Source organism: Papaver somniferum, chromosome 7 (assembly GCF_003573695.1).
Source record: "Papaver somniferum cultivar HN1 chromosome 7, ASM357369v1, whole genome shotgun sequence".
NCBI classification, from domain to species: Eukaryota; Viridiplantae; Streptophyta; class Magnoliopsida; order Ranunculales; family Papaveraceae; genus Papaver; species Papaver somniferum.
In genome coordinates this window covers 258,322,780-258,328,744 of record NC_039364.1, presented here as the reverse complement: position 1 = coordinate 258,328,744, position 5,965 = coordinate 258,322,780, and the positions used below count along the sequence as shown (strand labels likewise).

At 36.8% G+C, this 5,965-nt stretch overlaps 1 long non-coding RNA gene across 6 annotated transcripts; it reads left to right on the top strand.

Annotated features, from left to right (window-relative positions):
- Positions 1-806: 806 nt before the first annotated feature.
- On the top strand, positions 807-4,735 carry LOC113300200. 6 transcript variants are annotated; one of them, XR_003335589.1, is made up of 11 exons: positions 807-1,188; positions 1,602-1,836; positions 1,925-2,043; positions 2,136-2,214; positions 2,304-2,401; positions 2,522-2,593; positions 2,844-2,932; positions 3,250-3,458; positions 3,567-3,659; positions 3,899-3,978; positions 4,314-4,735. It is a non-coding gene; the product is annotated as an uncharacterized LOC113300200 (long non-coding RNA). The 6 variants fall into 6 exon arrangements; XR_003335587.1 differs by having other exon boundaries at positions 4,098-4,735; XR_003335586.1 differs by having other exon boundaries at positions 2,128-2,214; positions 3,899-4,735.
- Positions 4,736-5,965: the final 1,230 nt, after the last annotated feature.

Below are 5,965 nucleotides of genomic sequence, written 5' to 3'. Positions count from 1 at the left end.
CAACTTATGATTTTTTATTTTTGGTGTAGGAGCGATATGCAAATGGGAAATACGCTCGGGATACAGGAAAAGAATTCATGTTTTATCAATGCTACCTAATCACGAAGGCTAACATCCCGGAACTTAACATGATACAACCACCACCAAATCATCCTCAAGATGGAGCGGAAGATTAAAAAAACCGCATCAACGACATGATAGTAATGGTTTTGTGGGCATATCTCTATGTAAACCCTCACGAGACAAAACTCGTCCGTTATTGCCACATAACGGTTTAAATGCTTGACGCACCTACTGTGTATTGCCTAGCATTCGCCGAAATTTATCTAAGAATAAGATTCAATAATCGTTTAGAGGCCTTTATTCATTCAATACATGTAACCCTTAGGTTAATATCAAATTATTTATAATGGTGTATGTTTAACCAACACTCACCCTGATAGAAAGTGTACGCACATAACTTGTCGTATAACCTGCGAGTGTAAACTGGATGTAGAAAAAAAAGGTCAAACAAATATATATCCAGAGCGCAAGTTGTAACCGCGTATTGGAAATACGCAGTTTGAATCAGCGTGGCACGCTATTTGCAACCGCGTGCGGTGAAATATTTCCAAAGAATATTTTTTTATACGCGGTTAGGAACCGCGTTTGGTGCTTTTTCCACAAGCAGTTTCAAATCGCGTCCCCTGATTATTTCTATCTTGGATCCAAACCACACGCGGTATTCTCTGAAAACCAAGGTAACAATAGCGCTATAAACGACACTTCAATAGTTCAAATCTTGAATCTTGGGTGCCATTAGACCCAGCCTAATACACTAGAGTAGAAGTGAAAAACCTTATCACTTTCCTTTTTTCCTTTTTCCTTTCACTTTCTCTCCTGTTTTATTTCTTCTTTCTCTCTCTGCTCACCTGCTAAACCTAATTCTGTTGAAGTCAAACGAAATCTACCAAAAATTCAGAAGCCATCTTCCCTGAACTCTTATTTCATAGATCAAAACCCATCATTTAGAAATACGCTTATCTCACTCACAAAGACTCTCCTTTGTCTAAGAAGAAGACGCTCTTCGATTCGCCTGAGTTTTTGATTTTGGAGTGATGGAGCAGCAGCATAATAAGAACATGGTTGAAGAAAACATCCGAGAAGAAGAGATTCTCCATGGCCCCTTTTTCGGTTTAACAACTTCGGGTAATTTTCTTCAATTCGCTCTCGAAACCCTAGATCGATTTCTATACTTTTACATCAAAGATTGTGTCTTTCTTATCGTTAATTATCATTTGCACACTGGGTTTTAGTATGTTTCTCGATTATAACCTTCGAATTTGGGGATTTTCTTGATGTTTTGGACAATCGGGTGGAGTCATTTTTATGCTTGGGTTTGGGGATTTTAAGGTTGCGAATGAATATTTAATTTTTTTATTCTTAATTAGGGTCCTCATTTGATTCGTAATAAAGGATTTTCTTCAATTTTGGAGATTTATAAGAAAAAATAAATCCTTTTGATTATTTAGGTTTTGAGTAATTCTGGGATTTTCTTGAAAAATTAAGGTTTCTTAGGGTTCACTAATTTGGGGTTTGTTTTGTTTATGTTATTTTTGAAGGCGGCTGGGGTAGCCTCAGTTGATGTAAAGAAGCTTAAAGATGCTGGTCTATGCACGGTTGAAGCTGTTGCATACTCTTCTCGGAACGAATTACTTCTAAGCAAAGGAATTAGTGAGATCATTAAATTAAGCAGCGACGAAGCTGGTTCCGTTGGGTTTTACTAGTGTTAGTCAACTTCATGCACAGAGGCAATAAATCATTCAGATAACATCAGGATCAAGAGAATTTGGCAAGGTCTTGGAAAGTAATACTAGTAGATTATGACTATAGACTGTTGTGTTTTGATACTTACCAAGAACTTACATGGTTAAACATTTCACAGGAAGGACTGAGACTTAGGCTATTACTCAATTGTATGGTGAATTTCTCAAAATCGTGATTTTTATTATGTCCAGTGCGCACTCCTCGAACTGATGTAAAGGAGTTCTTTTGGCAAGCCAGGTCTGATTATGGGATTCAGTTCTTAATCATGATTTTTGTTAACAATTTTGAAAGTTCCAACTATACTAAATTGTGGATATATAGAACTGCAGGAGTACGTCTTTCTACAAGCAGTTCGGCGCATTTCTTGTTAACATCGAGGAGCTGAATTCTCAAAATCGAACTCGAGAGGTAGTTACTTACTGCTTTGTGCTAGCTTGTGATTTTGTCAGATCTCTTGGTCATTGAATCGACCGTAACTGAGAAATTTGGTTTGTTAGTTGAAGTTTCGTCAGAATCTTATGATAGTTGCATTGGAGGAGATGGCTTTGAAACGCTTACAGCAGTCTTTGCCTGCTTTCCTAGTGATCCCATATGTGTATGTATCACTGTTCTCCAACGCCTTCGACTCTGACCATGGGCCTCTAAACGTGCCGACATTTGTCTCTTAAGTTTATGAATCATGGTAGACTTATATTACTGATTTGTTCCAATGCAGCCTTTTTCCTCTAGTGTTTGGTGGATTGAGATAATGCAGCTTGCATTTGGTTTCATCCAACATATAAATAAGGTTAACTTGGTTACAACTCATTTAAATTTCTCTTCTCAAATTCTCTGTGATGCTTTCTTCCCATTCAGTAAGTTACAATTGATCATTTGGTTAACCCTATACTTTACGACATGCATGATGAGATGGAGCAATTGCGCTTTGGCTCATGCATTTTTCTGTAGTAGTTCTTGATTTATTAAGTTTATCATGTACAATTTGGGGTTTCTTGCTTGAGTTGCAGTTTAACTTGTGGTTTCTTTCTTCTTCACAGGGAATACACACCCTCAATTCATCACTGGGAAGTTTCTCGTTTGTTGTTTTGCAGTTTGCAGTTGTCTTTATGAACTTCAAAACTTAGATGTGAGTATATGACTTGTATTTTGACTGAACTTATGTGAAGAGAATGGGATGTTCATTATGCATCCCAACATTCTTCACTGAGCTTCTTCATCACATTTGACATGATTTTGTCCACTGGACAAGAGATGTATGCATGGTAGATTCAAAATGGAACTGTAATTTGATGAATTGCTTGTAATGTTAATGACGAGAAAAGATAGCTAGCAGTGACTTAGCAATTAGCATTCTCCCGGAAGAAAGAATATCTATCAACGAATTTTTATGCACTTATGTAACCTGACTAGCACATTTTGATTTATTTTTCTCTTCTTTTGCAGCTAAGTGACATCCTATCGGCAGAATTTGGAGCAGCTTTTGCAGTGTGAGTGCACAAGATTCTTCAGTAAACAAGACCTCGAGTAGGCACGCAAAAGCAAGTGCATATGTCCTCCGAGTTGGAGGCTGCCCTTTCTGCTATTTTATGCTAACGTGTCTACATGTTCTGACTTCTGATCACCATGAAGTAAAGCCTGCATACTGTGAATAAGTATGTCACTTGGCTCTGTTAAGGCGATGCCATTTTATCCATCATATTTTCACTTGTTTATTTGTTTTAGTTTGTGGAAAGTACTCTTACTGTTACTGGATTGTGCAGGTCAGATAGTTGTTGAATTTTAAGTTGCAAGGGTGCAAGATGAATCTAAAGTGATGACTGCAGAGAGTGGAACGTCACTTGGAATGGCATGAGGTAAGCATTATTAGTGTTCTCTTCTAGTTTCCTGCAGTAGTCATAAGACTCATAACCTTACGAGTCTTTCCAGACAGGAACTTATGTTACTACATTGCCATTTTTCAAATTTCTAACAGTTAGACATTCATTTATATCCTCCATGTTGGTTTCTGTGCAAATTATGATTAAGACCCTAGCAAATAGGCATTAAATATTTGGATAACTGAGGTTACGTCGCAACCACAACATGTATGTAGGTCATAGAGAAAAGCCTTACGATTACAAGGCGAACATTTTCAGTTTCACAATTGTGTTGTAGGAGATGCTAACTAGAAAGGTAAAAACTCTAGTAAAATTTTGTTTGGAAACTGAACTTGGCGAAAATTCTTAAGTAAAATATACACTTCACTTCAAATATACAGTCTTGACTAATTTTTACCATTTTCCCTGTAACAGGCAGCTTCTTTACGAGTTATCATACTTATCATGCCTACGGTTTTCACTGCCTATATATGGTTTATTTGTTCGTCTGAATGAAGTCACTGTGTAAATGTTGTTGCTGGTGTTGTCTTGATGATGGGTCTATTAGACCACCTCCGTATATATTATTATCCACTAGTCATGTAAACCTAGCATATAAGGCTTGACTTTTTACTCTTCTTCTGAATGTAGTTCGATACCTTCATGGATGCCGTCACTCTCTTCCCGATGGTCTCATGAGGGTTGCTGATGTCATGGTTGATGGTGAGATCGTTGTTGCTGCTGGATAAGGAAATGTTGGAAAGGGTTGTGCTTCTAAAAGATCTTCTCTCAAGCAAGCTGGTGCCAAGGTCCTAATGACTGAAATTGTGGTTGAAATTTTTAGGACTTGTTGCATCACTTCTCTTTAAGAAACCTTAATAATAGGGAATTGAATCCTTTTTTCTTAATGAATTGGACTAAATTTATGAGCACAGTTCAATGTAAATGGAGCTGTCATTTGGTATTAGATGATTCAGGTTTTATTTGGAATTTGAATTTTAGTATTTTAATGTTATTTTTCATTTGAATTTTGCTTGAATTTGAGAATTTTAGTAATTTCAATTGAATTTGAATTTGAATTGTCATTTGAATTTCAGTGCAATTTGAGTTTCATTTTAATATAATCTGAATTCGAATCAGAACTATTTCAGCCCAATCAGATTAATTGGAGTCAGCCAACAAGATCTGACTTAATTTTTAATATTAAAATAAATCAAATCAACGACTTAATCCAGGTGTCGTGCATAGCGGCGCTCTGGAAGCATCGTAATCAAAGGGCAACCAGATAGTGTCGTTCCAGAAAAAGACACTAAATCTACGGCACTTTCAGCAGCAGTCCGAAAGTGTCGTTTAACTCGTTAGAACGACACTATCTATCTTAAATCGGTTGTTTTCCACTAGTCCGTAAAGTTCATGTCCAGAAATTCAACTGAGTTTGGAGGTATGCGTACCCGTTCACATACTGGCGAACCCAAACTAAGTCCGGCCACTTAGGTATGCGTACCCGTTTGCATACTTGAGTAGGTTATGTTCTAAAATCGGTTTGTTCATAAACTAATACATTTATATATTAAGGAATCAATTATTTGCAAACCGTGACTATAATGTTCATGAATTGATTCGAGTGAATCAAAATCGATTTTGCTTCAATTGTGTCTTGTATACTTCTATGAGAATACAAACAATTGAACAACTCTAGAACTAGTTTCGTTTGAGTCATTTGATATAATTATGGTTAAGATGAACAAGGTTGATATGAAAGTGTTCATATGGCTAACTGCGGTTAACTATTGTTGAACCAACAAGGTGTGTATTCATTTAGGTACGGTTACTCATATCTAAATGAAGTCACTTTTCATTTGTGTGTAACAAGCTAAGTTCGATCTAACGATTGAAAGATATTAGCTTGAGTCTGATCAGGTTTTCCTTTGTTACCAAGGTAACATTGATTGCAAACCCTGATTTGAAGACTATATAAGGGAAAACTCTAGCAACCGGGAAACCTAATCTCGACACCTCCTGTGTGATACTAGTTGCGACTAGAGTCAATTCTCCTTTAACCTTAGGTTTTTTCCAAAACCTTGTAGGTTAACGACTTGAAGACTTCATTGGGATTATGAAGCCAGACCCAACTATTTTCTCTGTAGTTGCGTGTTCTGATCTTGCTTTATTCTATCGTATTGAGTACTATCTTCTCTAAGATTTGCTCGAGATTTAATCTCTGATAGGAAAGATAAAAAGTAGTCACAAACATCTTCGTCTCATCGTTTGTGATTCCACAATATCTTGTTTCGCTACCATAC